The sequence below is a fragment of the Podarcis raffonei genome, chromosome 9 (genome assembly GCF_027172205.1).
Source record: "Podarcis raffonei isolate rPodRaf1 chromosome 9, rPodRaf1.pri, whole genome shotgun sequence".
In the NCBI taxonomy this organism is placed as follows: Eukaryota; Metazoa; Chordata; class Lepidosauria; order Squamata; family Lacertidae; genus Podarcis; species Podarcis raffonei.
This window is the reverse complement of record NC_070610.1, coordinates 65,887,439-65,910,157: the sequence shown is the minus strand read 5'-3', so window position 1 is coordinate 65,910,157 and position 22,719 is coordinate 65,887,439. Positions and strand designations below refer to the sequence as shown.

The 22,719-nt window shown below is 45.3% G+C and overlaps 1 protein-coding gene and 1 long non-coding RNA gene across 2 annotated transcripts in view; one reads left to right on the top strand and one right to left on the bottom strand.

Moving 5' to 3' along the window:
* Positions 1–77: 77 nt before the first annotated feature.
* Positions 78–3,385, bottom strand: LOC128421402 (uncharacterized). The gene is made up of 2 exons (XR_008332303.1): positions 1,052–3,385; positions 78–598 (listed from the first exon to the last, which is right to left on the bottom strand). It is a non-coding gene; the product is annotated as an uncharacterized LOC128421402 (long non-coding RNA).
* Positions 3,386–11,854: 8,469 nt separating this feature from the next.
* Positions 11,855–22,719, top strand: part of PTPN13 (protein tyrosine phosphatase non-receptor type 13) — a 158,436-nt gene continuing 147,571 nt past the window's right edge. The window contains exon 1 of the mRNA XM_053404141.1: positions 11,855–12,385. The gene's annotated coding sequence lies outside the window, so the exon portion shown is untranslated. The remainder of the gene's footprint in view (positions 12,386–22,719) is intronic.

Genomic DNA, 22,719 nt, shown 5'->3' with positions numbered 1-22,719 from the left:
AAATGGTTGTTTTTGCTATTATAAAAGATTCCCTCCTGCCCCATGTTCATTGGATACAAATTTCAGCTTTTTTAAAAAAAAAAAGTTATTATGCCTCATAATGTGAAGGCTACAGCTCAAAAGTTAGGTCAAGTTGTTAAATTATCCACCAATTAATTGTTATGAGTGCTCAAATACAAATCAGAGGGTGGGATGATGATGATGATTTGATATTTTTTTTACGTAAATGATTTTAAAAAAGGAAGCCAGTCATTTCATTAAAATTATGGTTTGCATGCTGACAATTCTCAAATGGGTAATCTCATTTTTATGGACTGAAATGTAGCACAAGCTACTTTATTAGCATTATTCCCACCACTTTCTTCATTAAAATAGAAAGGAAGTAGGCATGATTCAACTCCCTGTGGAAGGTGTAGAGACACGTGCCTAGGCTTTGGTATTCTCACCATGTAAAGTGGCAGTGAAAGTGGGATCATATCGTTGGAGAGGGCCTTGTAGACCATCCAGATCCTGCTTCATGCAGGAATTTCAAAGTGTCCCTGGTAAACCTGTTCCTTGACTTCTCATTCACATTGTGAGATTGCCACTTACCCTGCAACTTACTGTCAGGGAACTGCCATCGCACCCAGGAGTGGAGGAAGGGCTCCCAAGCGATGCCGGAGAAGGTCCCAGCAGGAAAGGAGGGGACTCAGTGACCGGGGAAGGAAATCAGTGTTACACCAGGGAGAAAGGCGGGCAGAGGCGGGCTTTGGAGAGATGGCTCCAGGACTCTTCACCAGAGACTAGCGAGGAGAGTACGGGTTCTCCACTGCCCACACCCACCCTGCGCAGAAGACTTCCGTGCAGGGAGGCTAGGCGGAGACTATCCATCAAGGAACTTTTATGTTGGAAGAAGTTCAGGAAACGCCCACTGACGGATTCTGCCAGTGACTGAGACAGACGCGGAATCAGGACTGTCCAGCCAGGGGAAGGTTTATCCAGGCAACCTCGCCGAGAGTGGCGGCAACTTACGCACGAGCAACCCCCAATTCCCATTACACTTACTCATCACCACTGGCTACACTGGCAGGGGCAGGTGTTGGAGTCCAAACATCTGGAGGGCCACAGGTTCCCTATCCTTTCCATAAAGAATCTAGATGGCTTACAGAAAAGGTGGCGAACTGACAGCCCATTAGCCAGACCTGGCCTGCAAAGCTGTTTTTAGTGACCCACCAACCTTTTCCAGGGGGGGCGGAAATGTCCCTTCCTGTTTCCTCTTAAGAGTTTGTAAAAATGAAACCACATCAGAAGGTACTTTTCAAAGTTAAGAAGAGACACAGGAGTTTGGAACGGCTTTCTTCCCCATCATAGTGCTGGGATAGGATGCTACAAGGAGGAAAACCACTCATCGTTTCTTTATTTTGTACTTGTTTATTTATGTTTAGGTAATGTACATACAGCTCCATATTTCAAAGATAATCCATAAGTGATTTACAGTGCCCTAAAATATCACAAGTAAAAGTCAAATACAAAAAAGGGAAAATAATAATAATAATGTTGTGGTTTGATAAATTACAGCTTTCAGCATCACCAAGGGAAAACCACTGAGCTGAAATAATGGGAGAGGTCTGGGCACATTTTGTGGGGAAACAATATTACCTACTACTAAACCATAAAGACTTTCAGAGTTGTGGAATATGGACATTACGTTGTCTTTGGTGGGATTTGTGTGCGTGTGTGTGCCTTTTCGTCTGATAAGGCACTGAGACAATGCTTCACTTAACAGCTGGAAAGGAAGTTGTTGAGTCTATATTGCTTCCTCTGGTGACTGAAGAATTCTACGCTTGCCATTAGTTTAAGATAGGAGTTTAATGCTACGGAAATATGAAAGCTTGGAAACTATAAATCGCTCCATATCAACCTATCAGATTATTTCCGAAGAATAAAAACGCAAATAAGCTAAAAATAAAAAATCCCCCTCCTCCTGTAAAAAACGTAGTTTGCAATTAGCAGCACTTACATGTGTTGAAACTTGGCTAAAAATTACGTTGATGCCTTTCATAGCTTTCCAGGGCCCAGAAAGCAGAGATGCAAGCCTAGCCTCTTAATTAAAAGTCAATTATAATTAAGAGGCTGCCCTTCTTAACATCTGCAGTTTCTGAGCATAAGAAGGCTGTGAAGGCAATTACAACATTAGACAAGTAAAGATGAGCATTAAAAAAAAAAAAAAAAATACACCTTCAACATTCCAGCCTTCCACATCCCCCTTCATGGTTGATCAAGAACAACAGGGAAGGGTGAAAAAGAACGAGGAAGGGAATACTGTATATTGACCAGAACGCAGTTTCAGGTACTAACGTTTTTAACAGAGGCCTGTAAAAGTAGAAGCGAGATCGACTCAAACACGTTTCTTCTGTTGCCAAGTGAATATGTTGACACCAAACCAACATATTTACATAGATACGTACAAGCCATAAACTTGCTTATGTCAGCCAGTTTCCATTGCTTTCTCTAGCAATGAGGCTCAGAGGCTTGAGGAAGAGGCCGGGCATGAAACATTTGTTTCATGTATCCTTTTCTCCCAAACTGCAGGAATGGCAATATTGATCTGTAAAAAAAAGTTACTGCTTACAGATCCTACCCCACTAAAAGAGGCCATGACTACTTGAAAGCCATAAAATAAGGGGAAAAGGGGTAAAGGTAAAAAGGAAAGATTTTGCCTGGTGCTGAAGATAAATAAAGATGGTGCCCTCCCCAGGGAAAACATTCCACAAACAGGGGGCCAGCACTGAAAAGGCCCACTCTCATTTTTCAACCCTCTCTGGACTTTCCATGCTACACAAATACAATTCTGCACACAATAAGATTGATGTATCCTGCAGAGCCATTTGTGTGTGTGTCTCTGTAAAGGATTTCTAACCTGACTTTCATACTGCCCTCACAAGGCAGTTTGCAAACCATTTTAAAGCACCTAAAAATGTAATGATTACAACGTAAGAGTTGAATTAAAACCCAGCAGCATTTGAAAATCATACTTGCACAGCACATATTCTAAGTACAGATGGGAATAAAAGGGCCTCCAGAGTTTTCATTAAAAAATACAGAAGTGTCAAAGCCATACATTTGTGTTTCCCTGGAGAGTTCCAAAGATGTGGAAACAGGTGACTTAGCCTGGCATCTAAATTATAATTGTGAAGGTACCAGGTGAACGTCCTGGCCTGGGGAGGAAATTCCAAAGCTGGGATGCCACCACAGAGGTTCTTTTTCCATCTGCTTCACTTGGAGAAAGGTTTCCGAAAACTAACTTAAAGGGCAATCCTATGCATGTATTTGTTGTTGTTTAGTCGTTTAGTTGTGTCTGACTCATCGTGACCCCATGGACCAGAGCACGCCAAGCACTTGTGTCTTCCACTGCCTCCCGCAGTTTGGTCAAACTCGTGTTAGTAGCTTTGAGAACACTGTCCAACCATCACGTCCTCTGTCGTCCCCTTCTCCTTGTGCCCTCAATCTTTACCAATATCAGGGTCTTTTCCAGGGAGTCTTCTCTTCTCATGAGGTGGCCAAAGTATTGGAGCCTCACTTCAGGATCTGTCCTTCCAGTGAACGTGCTGGGCTGATTTCCTTCAGAATGGAGAGGTTTGATCTTCTTGCAGTCCATGGGACTCTCAAGAGTCTCCTCCAGCGCCATAATTCAAAAGCATCAATTCTTCAGCAATCAGCCTTCTTTATGCATGTATATTAAGAAGTAAACCCCACTGATAAGTAGGAGCCCTATTGATTTCAATTGGGCTTACTCCCAGGTGTGTATAGGATTGCAACCTTAATTGAAGGGCCAGTTTGGAGAAGCGCATCCTTTCCCTGCAGTCTAGGAAATGGTGGTGCCTCTGTCCTTCAGATGAATAGTCAGGGGGCTGCTTCCACTGTCCATCACGCAACAATAAGGCATTACATCAGGTTGCAACACCATTTAAGCTAGAACACAATTTAAGCTAGCACCACACAAGTTACCGTACTTTTCCGTGTCTAAGACTAGGGGGTTTTTTTACTTTAAAATTATGTATAAAATGTGGGGTCATCTTATACAAGTGCCTAGGGGTGATGTGGGATTGGTTGATGCCATGAGCCAGAGATGGTCTGCAGTGTGTTATTCATGTCTGTGGCCAGTGGTGGTACTGACTGGGTGTTGGTTTGGCAATTGGGAGGGCAATAAGCTGCTTCTGCTGGCGGGCGGACAGACATTAGGCTTTTTCAACACAAATGAGTGTCAGCCAGGCGGGTGAGTGATTTTCAGCAATCCCCCCCTTAAAAAAGCTCAACAACTCTGGGCAACCTTCCCTCATTTTCTTAATTCTTAGTCCCCCAAAATAGGGGGCGTCTTATACATTTTGGGCGTGTTATACATGGAAAAGTACGGTAATTTTTAAGGAATACACTTAAAGCTGATGCCATAAACGGTGACTCTCTAAACGCATGTTTGCAAACTTGCTGCATTATACTGGCACACCAGTCAATTAGAGAGCTACTGGAATGTACACTCACCAGAAAGCCTGAAATCACCTCTGCCTCATTTGTATGAAAACAACTTTCCTGTGGCATCACACCTGGCAGATGCAAACTTGGGCTGCTCTGCCAAATTGCTGGCAATGGATTGAGAAGCAGCAGTGTTAATTTACTTGCGACGTTCAAGGCGAGCGTGAAATATACCCTATTGCATGCTGGTTTCCAAATCTTGCTTATTCCCTTAAGGTTTAGGGACCAATTTGAAGCCTGGATTCTGCCACTGGTAGAAGATGTTTCAATTGCTGGCTGGAATACAGACCTGTGTAATATTCTTATTTTGAATATGAAAACGTTTGAATTAGAGGGATGGGAAACCCAAGTCACCACCTCCTTTCCAAAGTGCTGATTTCAGCTCCCCACTGATGGAATTCTAGGGCAGTGGCATAGCAGTATTTTCCAAATATCACCCTTTTGCATTTGTCTACACCCCTTTGACTCTTGGGCACAATTGGTGCATTGTTGGCATGCGAGCCTCTTCTTCCCTATTGCATATAGAGCTGCTTTGTGTCCCCTTGGCCTTCTTATTTTTGAATAGCCGCTGGGGAAATCCTTTGCCTCCTTTCCATACCTTTTGCCGCATAATTCCGCCACCTCCCTTATGCCGTGAGTCACTTCACTGTTCGATGATGGTTCGTTTCCCTATTTCATTGCAAGCCATGCAACTTGTGTTCTTCTTATTAGAGCCCTACAGCAATGTGTGATGGGTCACAAACTGTACTTCTAACAAGTGCCATCCGTTCGTCAGGAAAACAGTGACCTTGACAGGCCTCCGAACCATTGCATATACAGTAATACCTCCGCGAACGTCCGCCTTGTCTAGCGTCCATTCTGGCGAACATCCGCAGCAATCCCAGAAGTACTGGAACAGGTTACTTCCAGGTTTGCCACTCGGGCATGCGCAGAAGCGCAAACCGCTCCACGCATGTGCACAGACATGGCGCTTTGCCCTGCGTCCTTTTCAGCTACTGCCTGGGGCTCTGGAACGGATCCCAGCCGCAAAACGAGGTACAACTGTATAACAGGGCAGGTCCTACCATTAGGCAAAGCAAGGCAGGTGCCTCAGGCGGCAGATGCTGGGGAACAGGGAATGCCAGCAAGGTCTTGAAGGTGTTTGCTGCCCAGCACACCCTAATCTAGCCTCCTGCTCCCAGCGGCAGTGGAAGGAGCCAGTGAAGTAAGATTTGATTGTGAGTCAAGGACCCTCCACCAGCATAGGAATATAATAAGACACACAGACACGTTATTTTTGGTTAATGGGCAAAATTAGGCCACAACTTTTATTGGTTACAGCATGTGAGTAGTATTGGCTTAGGCACTGGATGAAACAGCAATACAAGACTCCACCCCACAAAGCCGGGAGTCATATCAGGGTTAACAACCAATGGGAGTAGCTTGTTGATGCAAATACAACTGGAAGCAACCCCATGACGTCACCGGGGGTCGTGCCATGGCCTTAGCCACTAGCAGGGCATCGGACAGGATCCACGACCGCCGGATTCCTTTAACGGAATACCCAAAAGAGGAGGGGTAGATGATGGCGCATACCCAATCCTCCAACACAGCACACACATTCCAATGCCTAACCGCCACCTGAGCCAAAAGGCTCACCGCCAATACCCTCACAGCTGCAACCAATTCCTAATACTTCTGATGATGTCTGCCAACCACACATCATTTCCTTGATCAGAAAGATGGACGCCATCGTCACGAAACAAAAACACATCGCTGAATCGGATGTGACCAATCACATGGCCATTCATATATAGCAGCTTACGGGCCACCACACGATTCAGAAGTATTTGTTAATAGCTATAGGGCTATGACTGCCACGCCACACCCTTCTTTTTAGAAGGGAGGACCAAAACACAGTTGTTTCTGGGAATAATACAGCCAGTTCATCAAAGTCCTCCTTAATGTGCGACCAGAAGTCCACACTCTTCCTGAAGGCAAGGTCAAAGCAGGAACAGACTGAGAGAAGAGGGCTGCCGTGGCTGTTTAAACGCATTTAGCCGTGCCCACCAGCCAGCCCTATTGGTCGGCTGGGAGGCTTGGCCGCGACAGCAGAACCAATCAGGAGCAGGGAGCTGAATACGGCTCTCTGTCCCCGCGGGAGGCTGCTCCCGCTCACAACCCCTCCCCTCTGGGAGGAGGAGAGGCTTTGCCAAACCAGTATGTTGAATTTGGGAGGGGAGGTGTACCAGACTGCCCTTTGTTCTGGGCAGCAAAACATTTTGAACTGCTCATGTGGGGCTCTACGTGGGGCTACCTTTGAAGGTGATCCGGAAACTGCAATTAATCCAGAATGCGGCAGCTAGACTGGTGACTGGGAGTGGCCGCCGGGACCACATAATACCGGTTCTGAGAGATCTGCATTGGCTCCCAGTACGTTTCCGAGCACAATTCAAAGTGTTGGTGCTGACCTTTAAAGCCTTAAACGGCCTCGGTCCTGTATACCTGAAGGAGCGTCTCCACCCCCATCGTTCAGCCCGGACACTGAGATCCAGCGCCGAGGGCCTTCTGGCGGTTCCCTCATTGGGAGAAGTGAGGTTACAGGGAACCAGACAGAGGGCCTTCTCGGTAGTGGCGCCCACCCTGTGGAACACCCTCCCTTCAGATGTGAAGGAAAGAAGTAGCTATCCCATCTTTAAAAGACATCTGAAGTTCAGGGAAGTTTTTAATATTTAACGCTGTATTGTTTTTAATACTTGATTGGGAGCCACCCAGAGTGGCTGGGGAAACTCAGCCAGATGGGTGGGGTATAAATAATAAATTATTATTATTATTATTATTATTATTATTATTATTATTATTATTATTATCATGACCCTTCACACCATTCTGCATTGTTTAAATTGATATGATGCTGATTTAAATGTATGGTGAAGATGAAGACCAGGACAATAAAGGCCAGTTTTCGCCCACAGATAATCTTCACTGGATTGAGACAAATGCTTAGAAACTTTGCTGTGACAGGATTCTGGCAGTTCATTTTTCCTCAGAATGCCTGGTAGGGAAGTTTCCTGAAAGCTATATGCCCGTGGGTCTTCCATAGGGACTGTTTTGCAAGTAAACACAGCAACTTTCCAAGCTGGAGCACTGAAGCTTGTAATTGTTTACTCACTCTCCTGCTGCAGCTTCGCTCCCAAAAAACACAAAGTCTGCATTATGTTTGCTGCATCAAGTCTGCTACATGCACATCCCCCTGATTTGAAAGAAACAACATACTGTGAATTATTGACAACAATTCAAAACAAAGCACTTTGGCAAAAATTATATTAGGTGCGACAAAAGAATACCAAGCAAAGCAATGATACCACGTGAGTTCTTCTTCGAGCAGATAAAGATATTTTAAAAATATATTTCTTATTACTTTTTAATTGCACAAGCATCTTAAGGTGATGGGCAAAGTGAAATAAAAACAGTGGAAAACGTTTAAAAAAAACATAAACAGATGAGTTTAAAAACAGAAAGAGGAGACACCCAAGGCAGAAAGACCCATTCATTCAGCTGGGAAAGATCATTGGAACAAAAATATATTCAATTGTTTCCAGAAAGCAGATAGTGGGATTTTGAAGATCTACCAGCAGATCTCAGACAATCTTCTGTCTACCCCTGCTCCATGCCTTAATAAATGTCTCCTTAAGTCTCGAAGGAGCCACACGACTCTTTGTAGCGTCTTTGTTATCTTAATTTGGAGACAAGTTCTTTGGAAGAGCTCCAGCCATTCCCACTATTGTTTTTCTGATCCAAGGAGTTCACTCTTTCCAAGTTTATCTTCATTGCCACTGGAAAACATCAGTTTAGGCCCTCACTGTTAAAAACTCTCATGTTTACCCAGGCATGGTTGAAAAGCTCTGCCTCTGGCAACCTTGAAATGATTCGTTTGAGGGTAGGTAATCGTTTTTAGGCGTTTCTTACAGGTTATTTTTAACTCTATTTTAGGGGGAAGAAATGGGGAGGGGGAGATAACGGTAGAGGTGGCAGAACAGAGAGAGTTCTAAAAGCAGTGGGCCTGGTGGAAAGATGCCTTCATATAATTCCACAATCTCTTTTTATAAAGATTACATGTTTTGGTTCATTTTGATATTCAGTCTCCTTTGGGCTAGGAAAGTGTTTTGTCTCCAAGCCTCTTCATATTTGGTGTTCTGCATCCTCGGGGCTGTAGAGATCCATAGAAGGAACCCCAAGGAAATCTGGTCCACACACCTGCAATTCAGGAATCTCAGCTAAAGCATTCAAGACAGATACATCCAGTGCTTTTTTTTTTAGTAGAAAAATATGTGCCGGTACTTACAATGAAGGGACGCGGGTGGCGCTGTAGGTTAAACCACAGAGCCTAGGGCTTGCCGATCAGAAGGTCGGTGGTTCGAATCCCCGTGACGGGGTGAGCTCCCGTTGCTTGGTCCCAGCTCCTGCCAACCTAGCAGTTCGAAAGCACATCAAATTGCAAGTAGATAAATAGGTACCGCTCCAGTGGGAAGGTAAACGGCGTTTCCGTGCACTGCTCTGGTTTGCCAGAAGCAGCTTAGTCATGCTGGCCACATGACCCAGAAGCTGTACGCCGGCTCCCTCAGCCAATAAAGCGAGATGAGCGCCGCAACCCCAGAGTTGGTCACGACTGGACCTAATGGTCAGGGGTCCCTTTACCTTTACTTACCATGAAGTTGTTACGGTAAGTGGCACACTTTTTAACAACAACAAAAGAGGTGTTGGTATTGCGTGCCACCGGATACTTTCATTCCTGAAACCACACCAGAGAGGTGTAAAACATGGGTCATTTATTCCAGTAAGGTTTTACCTCTTCTCCCACCTGCTCTGGGCACTAGCAGGCTAGTGTTGCGAATCCATCCACCCTTCACATTGACCCAGGACCCACAGCGGCCTTGTAGACACAACCCTTTCTTGCCCCTCTGTAATATCAGGCTTCTGTCCTTCATTCCTGCCACTCAGACAGTCCCGGAAAGAGAACGTCCGTTCCCCTTCTTAACCTACGTCCTGAGAATATAACACAGATCTACTTTATTGCGGTAAGAATGACTAAGGTTGTGTATACAAAGCAGTGCAATGTAAACTGAGCTAGAAAAATATGTATATTGTGGTTACTATTATCATTATTATTAGCAATCACCATAATAACAGGATTGAAAAATGATGAATTTTATTGATGAGCTCTTGCTGGTTTTACAGTTATTTCATTGGAATTGTTGCATGGTATGTTTTCAATCTTGTTTTGATGGTGTATGTCACCTACAGAATGTATTTTATTAGGTGGCTCATAGGTACAAATAATAAAGCAAAGTAGTAATAATATTATTATAATTTATTATTTATACTCCGCCCATCTGGCTGGGTTTCCCCAGCCACTCTGGGCGGCTCCCAACAGAATATTAATAACAATAATAAAAAAGCAATAAAATATCAAACATTAAAAACTTCCCTAAACAGGGCTGCCTTCAGATGTCTTCTAAAAGTGAGATAGTTGTTTATTTCCTTGACATCTGAAGGGAGGCCGTTCCACAGGGCAGGTGCCACTACCAAGAAGACCCTCTGCCTGTTTCCCTGTAGTAAATAACAGCACCATCCATGTGAATTGTGCACTGCAAAGTAAAAGCGCTAAGCTCCCTGCTCCAACACCCCAAAATTCAACACTGGAAGGGGAATGCAAGCAATAGAAAATTAGGCACACACACACTTCAGTTATTGCAAAGCTATAGTTAGTTATTGTAAGGTGGTATCTTGTAATAAAGGGACGCAGGTGGCGCTGTGGGCTAAACCACAGAGCCTAGGGCTTGCTGATCAGAAGGTTGGCGGTTCGAACCCCCGCGACGGGGTGAGCTCCCGTTTCTCGGTCCCTGCTCCTGCCAACCTAGCAGTTGGAAAGCACGTCAAAGTGCAAGTAGATAAATAGGTACCGCTCCAGCAGGAAGGTAAATGGTGTTTCCGTGCGCTGCTCTGGTTCGCCAGAAGCGGCTTAGTCATGCTGGCCACATGACCTGGAAGCTGTACGCCGGCTCCCTTGGCCAATAAAGCGAGATGAGCGCCGCAACCCCAGAGTTGGCCACGACTGGACCTAATGGTCAGGGGTCCCTTTACCTTTATCTTGTAATAATTCCCCTCCCCCCAACAATCTACACCTGTGGTTCCCAAACTGTCTGTGAGGAACATTGTGTGCAACAGATGCTCTCTCCTTTTAAGAATCTGCAAAGTGAGGACAGTCTGGAAGTGATGTGGGAGGGGGAATGGAGAGGAAAAGTGTAACCTCCCTTTGGTTGTGTTTACTTCGGTGAGTTTCTTTGAGAAAAAGTTATTTCTTTGGCATGCAGATTTATATTGTAGACCACCCAGTGATCCTCAGATGAAGGGTGGTGTAGAAATGTAATTAATAATAATAATAGTCGCAACCAGAGGATGACATGATAGTCCCAGCTATGAAAAATGTGGCAGTCGCTGCTCCACACCGCTGGTCTCTTCATTTACTGTGTGCATCCAACAAGGTTATTGCCAAAGTAAATCCCACTGAATTCAGTGAGGCTTCTTAGTCAATATCCAGAGGTTCTTTGGTTCAGACTGTATTTTTAACAATAATATTTAGCAATAATAATAAATAACATATAGGAGCCAATGTGAAGAATAGCGAGTAAAAACAAACAACAACAAGAACAATAAGTTATTCCTTTTTGTTCTTTGCATTGTTCTTTGCATATGTATTTTTTACAGTATTAGCAGTGGTAATAAAGTAGTAGGAGCCAAGGCAAAGCAGAGAAAAAACCCATATTATAATTATTGTATGTAGGAGCCAATGCAAAGAATAGAAAAGAAAGTATTATATTTATTATTATTATTATTATTATTATTATTATTATCATTATTTTTATTTTTTGCAGGAGCAATGCAAAGCACAGGAAAAAGTCTCATATTATATTAAATATAATATATTAGATATCATATTAAACGACGTTAAATCTTATTTTGTGCACAAGCCGCTGCAAAGAATGGAAGATAAAATACAAAATGATTAATGTGCGGGAGCGAGTGCGAAGTCCAGGAAAATAAAAAAAAACCTAGCTTTATCATCTTGGAAAGACGGGCGGCTTTCCTGGAGCGTTTTGAAAAAGTTAAAGGATAGGAAGAAACCACGTTGCTCTTGGCGGCGGCAGCAGCAACAACAGCAAGGAGGCCTGGAGGTTGGCTTAGTAACCAGAGAGCGGCTAGACCTGCCAGGGCCCCAGAACGGGGCGGGACAGGAGGGAGAGAGCGAGCGGGAGACGGGATCCCATCGAGCTTGTGTCAGCAGCTTCCCCGAGGGGCGTGAGTGGCTGAGAGGCAGGCGGGGGAGGCTGCTTCGCGGCTGGCTACAATGGTTACAGCCCTGGAGAGGCAGCGTTAGGGACGCGCGCGCAGGCACACCGACACAACAAGCGCGCACGCACTCCGGGAGCAGCCGCTTCGGCTGGTGTCGGCAGGAGGAGGAGGAGGAGGAGGAGGGCGCAGGCAGGCGCCGAAGAAAGATCCCAAGCCCGCATAGCCTTGCCCGCTCGCTCGGGCTCTGGAAACCGCCGCTAACTTGCAGGGAAACTTTGCGCCCTGAGCTGCGTCCTCTTTCGCCAAACAAACAAGCCGGAAGGGGGTTGGGGGGAGAGAGATGGGGGGCTCGGGCCGGTCAAAATAGCAGCCCGGGAGGAGATGCTGCCGACGCCGAAGCCCCGATCCATCGGCTCCCCCTCTCCGGGCTCCTTTGCAGCTTCCAGTTAGCGCCATCGTCGGGGAGGAGAGAGGGCTCCCCATCCCGTGCCCAGCGCTCCAGGATCGAGGTGTTGCGGTGTTGTTTTTTAACTCAACGCGGCCGGTAAGTGAAGTCGGTGTATGTTGCCTTGGACGGGTGGGAGGCGGCGGCGGCGTCCTGCCCTTTCGTAGCCAACAATTCTCTTTCGAGAGCGCTATAATGCGGGGTGGGTCTGTCCCCAGCTCCAAAATACCCCTCCCCACAAGTACTCCCAAGTCTTCAGTTCGTGTGTGCGCACTTGGCTATCTCTGATAAGGACTACTGAGACCATGATGCGGAGTTGGGCTGCGTGCTCGCGTGCTGATGGGGTCAAGTGAAAGTCTGAAGGGTGGTATGCGTCGGACCCCACCTCCCCTCCCCGTGGTGTGTGCAGGAGGGGGATGGGAAGGCTTGTTGTGGGGTTGCTGTGGATGATAGGGCGCAGCAGGGGCACGGAGCCTTTGGCCCTCCGGATATTGGACTACAAGTCCCATCAGCCTTAACTATTGGCCGCGCAGGCCGGCGTTGATGGCACTTTGAGTTCAGCAGCGTCCAGCATGCCGAAGGTTTCCCCACCCCTGGAAGAAATTCCTAAAGCAGACCTTTTTTGTTGTTTGCTTTCTGTACTTTTTAAAAGAGTCGCTGGGAAATTGTGATGGTGTGGAGGCATCAGCTGCGGTGAAAGTGTGTGTTGGAAGGATCAAACTTCTCCCACGTTTGTAAACCACCAAAGGGAAAAAGCCATCAAAGTGGTGTGGTTTTGGAGTCGTAAAGAATCTGTTTCTACATGGATCACCCCCCCACGTGGAACATATATAATTGGACTGGGAGGTCAGGATGGAGACAAATGTCTTTGCTTGGTGTTGGGATGAGCATTTGTGAATGTGTGTGACAGAGAGATGTGGGACTTTGGTACAGATGGATTTGTTGGAAGGGAAAGGATAAATTTCATAGGGCACATTTTCTTTCCCTGTATGTATGTCTGTGTCTTTTTTCACTCAGCAGGCCTGCCTGCCTGCCGGTCTCTCTCCCTTTTAAATAATTGTGGAAAATTTGTGTCTCATCAGAAGAATGCAAGGGAGGAAAGAGAATATTGATGCAAGCTGTTTTGCTGCTGTTGTTAAAGTTTCCCACTATTTCCTGTCCCAAAACCTCAGCACAGAGCAGAAATTTTGAGGTTCACAAACTAGCAGATGGAGAAGACATTTGGAATAAAACTTGAGCTTTGAAAGTTAAGATGCTCGTGCCCTGATACAAATTGTTTTCCTGAGAGAATGATCCCCAGTCACTTCTGTGAAGTTTTCTTCTGAGGACCTTGGCCTGCTCACCTTCAACACTCTTATTCTGGGGTAATAATCCTGTTGACATTCAGCTGAGATTGGGAGAGAGGAGGAGGAGGAGGAGATTTGTGGGAGAAAAGTCGGAAATCGAGGGAGAAATCTGCTGGGGAGTGCTGAGAAATAATACGGGTTTCATTTTTGATATTTATCTACCTGTAATCAACACCTCCGCAAAACCACAGCGTAATCTCTCCTCTCATATTGGCGAGTGTGTCATTCTCCCTAAATTGCATGTTTTAAGAACAACAAAGGCAGAACTTACTTCATAGAGAACCGCCAGGAGTTGCTCTGGAGCAGTCTGATTTTGGTTGGGAATTGAAACGGCGCAACCGGTTTTGTGTGTTGGGTGGATCCCGAACTAAAGGCATGGCATCCAAAACTGTGGGGCCACAGGTGGCTGTTGACAACTGGTGTATCTAAAGCATCTTCTTCACGGCACCAATTGACCCTATTTCTCCTGTTCTTGAGATATGGCATTGATTGTGATTCCAGCTTGGCTGGGTTTGTTGGAAAGAGAGAATGCGGGTGTGCTGGGGGTAGGGTTTTCTGCTGGTGTTTTGACTGTTTGCATCTGGAGAAATTTGGGGCATACTTAACAAAGTAACTATAGTATTTTTAGTCCCACAGGACTGATTGACAAGAAAATGTGGTGTATTGTTTGTCGTTCCTTGGTAGGCTTCAGATCTGCGAGGGCCAGATCCACATCATCCCATTTACAGCCCACTCACTTTCCCCAGAGAATCTTGTCAGCTTAGTTTCCCCCCATCAAAGTTATAACAGGGGTGGTCTTTGGTAATCTTTCGTAATATGGTGCCCAGCATGAGGCCAGAATCTTGTACACCCAAATAGGTAAAGGTAAAGGGACCCCTGACCATTAGGTCCAGTCGCGGATGACTCTGGGGTTGCGGCGCTCATCTCACTTTATTGGCCGAGGGAGCCGGCGTACAGCTTCCGGGTCATGTGGCCAGCATGACTAAGCCGCTTCTGGCGAACCAGAGCAGCACATGGAAACGCCGTTTACCTTCCCTCCGGAGCGGCACCTATTTATCTACTTGCACTTTGACGTGCTTTTGAACTGCTAGGTTGGCAGGAGCAGGGACCGAGCAACGGGAGCTCACCCCGTTGTGGGGATTCAAACCGCCAACCTTCTGATCGGCAAGTCCTAGGCTCTGTGGTTTAACCCACAGCGCCACCCGCATCCCTGTACGCCCAAATAGAGCTCATCAATTACGGATCTTCTGAATTTAAAATTCCCAGCATCCTTAGCAAACGACAGTTCCCAGGAACCTCTGGGGTAAGTCACGTGCTTTGAATGTATGGCATGGATCTGCCAGATCTACTTTTAATTACGCTTAGAATATGGGCACCATTGGTGAAATTGGTGGCCAGCTCTCACATGGCAGCCTCTCTCCATCCAGCTCCTTGGATCCTGAGGCTTCTTCGCCATATATGCTTTTGCTTGGGGGCCAGTGTTTAATTTATTTATTTTTAAGTGGGTCTGGGTATAAGGTGGGACTCAGCCCAAAGGCTTCTCCACCTGCAAGTCCCCCCCTCCCCCCCACTCAAATTGAGATCCCTGAATTTCCCTTGGGCATAATTGGGGACAGGAAGAGACCATAGTTCAGAGTATCTGCTTTGCATGAGAGGGTCCCAGGTTCAATCCTAACAACTATCAGCACCGTTAAGAAACCAGAGTTCCCATAATTATTCGCCATGGCTATTTAAAGTGGTATGGTAGTGCTTTAAATGTCTAGTGCAGATGGGGCCCTTATCTCAGAAAATGTGGAACTATGCGTTTGCCACCACAGTGTGCAATTTCACTTTGCTTTATGTGCCTTATCTGTACCTTCAGCCCAGTAGCACAAACATTGGAAATATAAATATTTCTGTCCTCATCCTAGCGTTTTGTTTACTTAAGTGATGTTGATGGGGGAATGGGATTGTATTTGTCTTCCCATTCGATTCGGAGTGTTCAGCCACAACAGAACAGAAACCAAAGGGTTCAGGATCACTCAGTTTGAACTGGAAAAATTAGCAGGCAAGGAATGCTAAGTGCTTAGCCACACTTCTTATTGTCCTGCTGTGGGAGCATTCTTTAGCACTCAATCAGAGAAAATTCGGGTTTTCTCTGGATTGATGTTTGCTCCGATTGAAAGCTAAAGTGTATGCTTGACCTGGGAAAGCAGCGAGGCTAAAGGGAAACGGCTCAGACTCGTGCCTAGAAATTGCAGGTCAACCATCTTTTTTTGGACATTTTTTATTTACAGCACTTTGCTCCTTTCACACGGTTGATCATACCTTGCTCATAAATGACCGGCTGTCATTTAACCACAAATAAGGTCGGCAGTTCGAATCCCCGTGATGGGGTGAGCTCCCGTTGTTCAGTCCCTGCTCCTGCCAACCTAGCAGTTCGAAAGCACGTCAAAGTGCAAGTAGATAAATAGGTACTGCTCCGACGGGAAGGTAAACGGCATTTCCGTGCGCTGCTCTGGTTCGCCAGAAGCGGCTTAGTCATGCTGGGCACATGACCCGGAAGCTGTACTCCGGCTCCCTCGGCCAATAAAGTGAGATGAGCGCCACAACCCCAGAGTCGGCCACGACTGGACCTAATGGTCAGGGGTCCCTTTACTTTACCTTATACTGCTTGCATGTTGCCAAGGTGGTGGTTGTTTTCCTTTTTCACCGAGCAGTTTGCACATCAAACAAGAGGGCAGGAAAAACAAAATGCTGTGGAATGTTGATCCATAATCATTACCATAGTGAAAACATAGGTTAGACAGTTGCAAATAAGTCACAACACTTGGCTGTTAATAATCATCTAATTTCTGCTATTAGAGAAACGCAGAGTGCCAATCTTTACTTTGGGAACAAGGAATCTGTGGTCCTTCAGATGTTGCTAGGTTACAGTTTCCATCATTCCTGACTAGTACTGATGGGAGTTGTAGTCCATCAACACGCAGAGGGCCGCAGGTTCCCCATCCTTTCTTTATACTGATATTTTGCATCCAGTGTTTATGGACTGCCCCCAGTTCCATGTTCAGAAGGAATTCTAGAACTCAGGACATACTGTGCACAACTTACTTTGTGCCTGACTTTGCTCAGTTTTTCAATTTCTGTTCTGAGAATCAAAGTATACAGTATGTTCAATGCACATGCCTTCTGTTTTTTCCTGAATTTGTTAAAAGTTTTGAAATGTTTAAAATATTTTTTTATTGCAGATGTTTCTTGCCCTCGGCTCATTTGGGAGAAAGGGCGGGATATAAATGTAAATAAACAAATTAAATAAATAAAGGCGCCAGGGGGTTATTATCTTGATCACAGCAGTGCGTCCCTTTCCAGCTGCAACTGGGATGGAAACTGGGGGTTCAGCTCCATTTTGCAGCTTAGGAAAAAAGTTCCCATTGGCTGAGCAGGAACGAATTTCCACCGTGTTTCAGGATAGAGTGGATTAAACCCTTCTGCACTGTGGTCAGGATAATAATATTGTTGTGTTCCACTCCCCACCCCCTGGCACATATAATAAAAAGCACAAGTTGCCGTTGCATACTACTTATTAAGTGGTTAAGGACATGAGCGTAGGCAGGGAGGGGCAGTCGCCCCCATACATCAAGAGAAACAGTAGAAATACTTAACCAACTGACCAATCACGACAGTTCTGCCCCTGCAACAAAGGTCCTTCCTCCCCGCTAACAAAAATCCTGGCTATGCCCATGGTTGGGGATGCACAATAGTTCAGTGACAGAACATCTGCCTTGCATGCAGACGGTTACCAGGTTCAATCTCCAGGTGGGGCTAGGAGAGATTCCTGCCTGAAATTCTGGAGTGCAGCTGTCAACCAGGGTTGATGATACTGAACTACGTGGACCAATGTCGAAACAAAATTAAAAAATTCCTTCCAGTAGCACCTTAGAGACCAACTAAGTTTGTTATTGGTATGAGCTTTCGTGTGCATGCACACTTCTTCAGATACCAACACGGCTACCTACCTGTACATAGACCAATGGTTTGACTTCTTCTGAAGTGTAACATGTAGTTTGGCTCCAAAAGAGGGGTGTGGTGTGTTTTTTTTGGTAAGTGGTGGCCCCAGATGAGAGAGAAACTTTCCTTATGTCAACAGTTTCCAGGATGGTTTTGTAGCTAACGGCTTATTATGGTATAAGCTTTCATGACTTAAGGGTCCATCAGGCCTCCTGTCTTACAAATATCCCCTTAACTCAGGCATAGGCAAACTCGGCCCTCCAGCTGTTTTGGGACTACAACTCCCATCTTCCCTAGCTAACGACCAGTGGTCAGGGATGATGGGAATTGTAGTCTCAAAACATCTGGAGGGCCGAGTTTGCCTATGCTGCTGAAAATAGCTGCTTGCAATAACAGGCTACATGAGCACAGGACCAGACCCTGCAGCGAACCCAGTGGTCAGCTTTGTCCCTGTATCTTCTTATTGCAACACCATCAGCCATGTCAGGGGCTGCTTCACCTGTTCATCTTCATCTTCCAGAATAGAATCATAGTGTTGTCGAGTTGGAAGGGAGTCTGAGGATGGTCTAGTCCACCCCTACAGGAATCAAACTAACACCTTGGCATTATTAGCACCATGCTCTAACCAACTGAGCTATTATCCAGGCTGCTGCCTGCTATCACCTGCCAGTAATGCCCTTCTGTCCTACCGATGGAGGGCAAACAGATCAATCTCTGTGCAAAGGAATAAATGGACATAGCAATTGGCAGCATTCAGAAACCAATAGGAAAATATTTTCGTTTCCCAGGATCCTTCAACAAAGGAACTTCAAAGGGAGGCTCCACCATGAAATTGTCAATGAGAACTTATCAGGGAGCTTGATATTATTTGCTTAGGCCTGAATTGAGACAATGGTGTTTTTCCTCTCTCTCCAGGTGTTAGACCTAGGATGATTATGTTATCTGCTGCTAATAATGCTGTGTGTATCTGGTTTACTTTTGAGCTTTGCATAGAATTGTCATGGAATACATACCTATTGCCTTACATGGTCATTTTGTCTCCTGCTTATATAACGTTCCCCATCTATATGCCCATTTTTTATATTTGCCATATGAAGATATTGACTTCTGAATGTGATGAAGTGTTCGTGAAAGCTTATGCTATAGTAAAGCTGTTGATCTTTAAGTGTCGTAAAACTAGTTTGGTGTTCTTTGCTTATGTTTTATCAGGGTTTCTTTCTGTAAACAAGTAAAAGCATGAATGGAAGATACTTTCCCCTAAAGATGTAGTAGACATTCCCTGGAAAAAAATGTGGGCAACCCAGGCTTCCCAACACATGCCCTGAGGTCAGTCATTAGAGCATGAGACTCTTAATCTCAAGGTTGTGGGTTTGAGTCCCATGTTGGGTGAAAGATACCTGCATTGTAGGGGGTTGGACTACATGCTCCTTGCGGTCTCTTCCAGTTCTACAAATCTATGTTTCTGTAATTTAGAGGTGAAGACCAGGGCCTGACCTTTCAATTTGACATATTAGGTGCTGATACAGCTGTGGTAAACATGATGTGTGGTTTTTTTCATAATGGGTGAAGCCATTCGCAATAGGAAAGCATGGAGGAGTCTAGGTAGGAGGTTATGATCCCATGCATGTTTACTTTGAAATAAGTCCCACTTGAGTTCACTGGCAAGTACAGTGGCAACTTACTGGCAAGTACAGTGGTACCTCGGGTTAAGTACTTAATTCGTTCCGGAGGTCCGTTCTTAACCTGAAACTGTTCTTAACCTGAAGCACCACTTTAGCTAATGGGGCCTCCTGCTGCTGCCACGCCGCCAGAGCATGATTTCTGTTCTCATCCTGAAGCAAAGTTCTTAACCCGAGGTACTATTTCTGGGTCAGTGGAGTCTGTAACCTGAAGCATATGTAACCCGAGGTACCACTGTACAGACTCTGCTAACCCAGAAATAGTGCTTCAGGTTAAGAACTTTGCTTCAGGATGAGAACAGAAATCGTGCTCCGGCGGCATGGTGGCAGTGGTACCTCGGCAGTAGTACCTTGGGTTACATAGTACCTCGGGTTAAGAACCACTGTATAGGATTTGTAGAGGTAGAAGTAACTGACTACAAAGGGTCACAAACATGCTTATTAATCAACACTTCAGCCTTTATATATAAACTTTTTTTAGACATTACCTAATGCTTGAAGGTGACCTTCACTATCAAGAGGACTTGAAACCTGATTAAAAATAATAATTACAAGGAGCAAGAATTATGAAAGGCGGAAATGGCAGTTTCCTAACTCCAGGCATCTTCCGAAATAATATTGGCTCCATGGGATGCTTTGAAGCAAGTCCTGAATGGAGACATAAACAGAAAATGTTAAATTGGAGCGGCCCTTCCATTTACCGTATTTTTTGCACCATAACACTCACTTTTTTCCTCCTAGAAAGTAAGGGGAAATGTCTGTGCGTGTTATGGAGGAAATGCCTACGGGTGGCATGCCTACGGATTTTCCTCCTCTAAAAACTACGTGCGTGTTATGGTCGGGTGCGTGCTATAGAGCGAAAAATACGGTAGATTTTTCAGGAATGCCTCTGGCAGCTCCTCCTCACACAAGCATGCTGAAACAGTCCTTAGGGATGACCAGTTCGAGCACAACATTTTCCACCTGTTTGTGCCATGGAACCAAATGTTATGCGGGAACTGGCCCTCCCTTTTGATTTTTTATGAAAATTAGTTTATTAAATTCCCATTGTTTGTTCCCAAACAAGTGTGCCTCATTTGAGGTGGGGAAATGATAAAAGAAACCTTGCAACTGCCTTATCAGTTTCTTGTATGATATTGAGCAACCCAAGTGATATTTCTTGCAAGCAAAATGTGTTTCTTTATTCAGAGTGAATTTTATTCTGCAAGGCATTTCTCTCCATATCAGATTGTAGAGTCTCTAGCTATTTACAAATATGGTAGATCTGCCTTAAGATATAAAGCCTTAAGGTAGAACTTGAAGCAAGGCGTTTCTTGGTCTCAGCTCTGTGAGAGAAATATAAATCGAAACTGACATGACTTGTTTCCCTGCTGGAAGGTGACTTCGGAAAGTATTTTTTTACACATTATATAGTAGCAAATTCAGGTGTGTCACTGAATAACATGGAGCCGCAGCCAATCTTGACTTCTTGTTAGGTATCAATCTTGTCAGGAACTGCTCATCACTTTCCCATGTGTTGAACTTTGTACCTGTAGCTTCTCTGGGAGAAATTCCTCCTGATCTGACCTAGTTCCACCTGTCCATTGACTCTTCACGGGTAGGAATGGGGAGGGGGAAAGGACTTAATTTTTTAGATGAACCTTGCTTGGCAAAGCAAGGTCTACTGAAGTGCTAGCATACAGTAAGCCCATAATTTACGTGGGGGCAAATTTCCGGGGATTGCACCTAAAGCCAACATTGCATATAGTCTAAGCACATGAGGTTCAATGGCGGGTGGGATTGCCAAAATTCTCTTTCCTGGATGCCTACCATCTTTCTTCCACCTTATTTTAATTTTAGCCAACAATGTAAAGCTGAATGCACACAACTTAAATGTTCATGAGTCTTCCTCTTGGTTTTGACTCTTAGTTCATTCTCTGACCTTACCTCCTGGTTGGCCTCATATCCTGCTTTCTCTCTTGGCTCCCAGTTCCTGACTCCTGGCACTCTGGACCACTGCCCATGGCCCGACCCTGATGCAGGTGTATGTGATGTATACCAGGGGTGAGGAACCTTAGGCCTCAGGTGGGAGTTCCAAATGTGCCCCCACAAGCTTCTCTAACTGGCTCTCCCCAGGCCACAACCCCTCTCAGTATGGCTTTGCACCGTCCTTAAATGTTTTTGACTGGTTGCAATGTTTCCTTAATGAAATATACTCGGAGTCGAGTGTGGATTTCATGCTCTTTATTCAGCTCATAGTAGTGAGGAAGAATGGAAGTTCCTCCAGAATGTCTGCTTTATATACATTATTTACACAATGGGCCCCACGTGATTGGCTAATTCCGAGATTCTCCTGTAGGCCAATCAGGTTGCGGATTCACTTCCACTTGGAGCTGGATTGGGTGGCTCCTATGGACCAATCAGACTGCTGCATTCTGGGTCCTATTGTTCTAGGACCAATCAGACGGCTGCATTCTGAATCCTATTCAACTCACTACATAACACTTAACCTCCCTTAATGCCTCTCACTTGACCAGGAGAGGTGTGCATAAAGTGAAATTTACATTCATTGCTCTGCTTACATTTCCCTCCCTCTGTTCCACCCACCCCTTCTCAGAAGATTGCCAGAAGGGAATGGGGCCCTCAGACAGAAAAAAGATCCCACACTCTGATATACACTTTTCCAAAATACAAATTTGCCATCACATTTACACTTGGAAAATAATTTGTTATACTTCTAATAAATAAATAAATATAAATATAACACTTGGAATACCTCAGAAGAGAATGAGTGATTATGAATCTGACCTGATTGTGTGTCAAAACTGTATAGAACCTATCCTTGTGGAGAAATTCAACAAATGCCCACCTGCCAAGTCATATTTTGTTGACTGTGCTGAGCTGTGGGCCCTGTGGCAAGCTATTTCTGTAAGACAGTAAGCCCTCTTCAGGTGTCCAGCCTGGACATGTGAACCCATTAAGGAGTCAAGCAGTAGTGGCTTGTACCCTTTGGAGCTGGTATAATCAAAAGCAGGGAAACCAACAGTAAGTGGATCCAGAACCAATGTCAATGGCAGAGCCAACTAATTTGCCCCCCATCTTACTTGCTGCTGAATTCTGCAAGTGCAAAACTAGGACCAAGGAGGAGAAAGGGGACAGGTAAGGCTGCTTCCCTGGGCTGCTTGTAAGTAAGAAGGCAGACAGGTGTGCGCTGGCTAAAGGTAGACTGAGGTTGCTGGGGCAGTGCCGGATCCATACTAATGGACCAGTTTCCAGCCAAGGAAGACATGCATAGCCCCTGCCATATGCCGGGCTGCCATGTTCTGTCCTTGCTCCCTCCACTTCTGACCTTTCTGTCTGAGGGGGCTTATAAGCTATTCAGCTGAACAGGAAGTTCAGCAGTGGCTATGCATGGGAAATGGGGGGCTGGGGCAGGTATGCA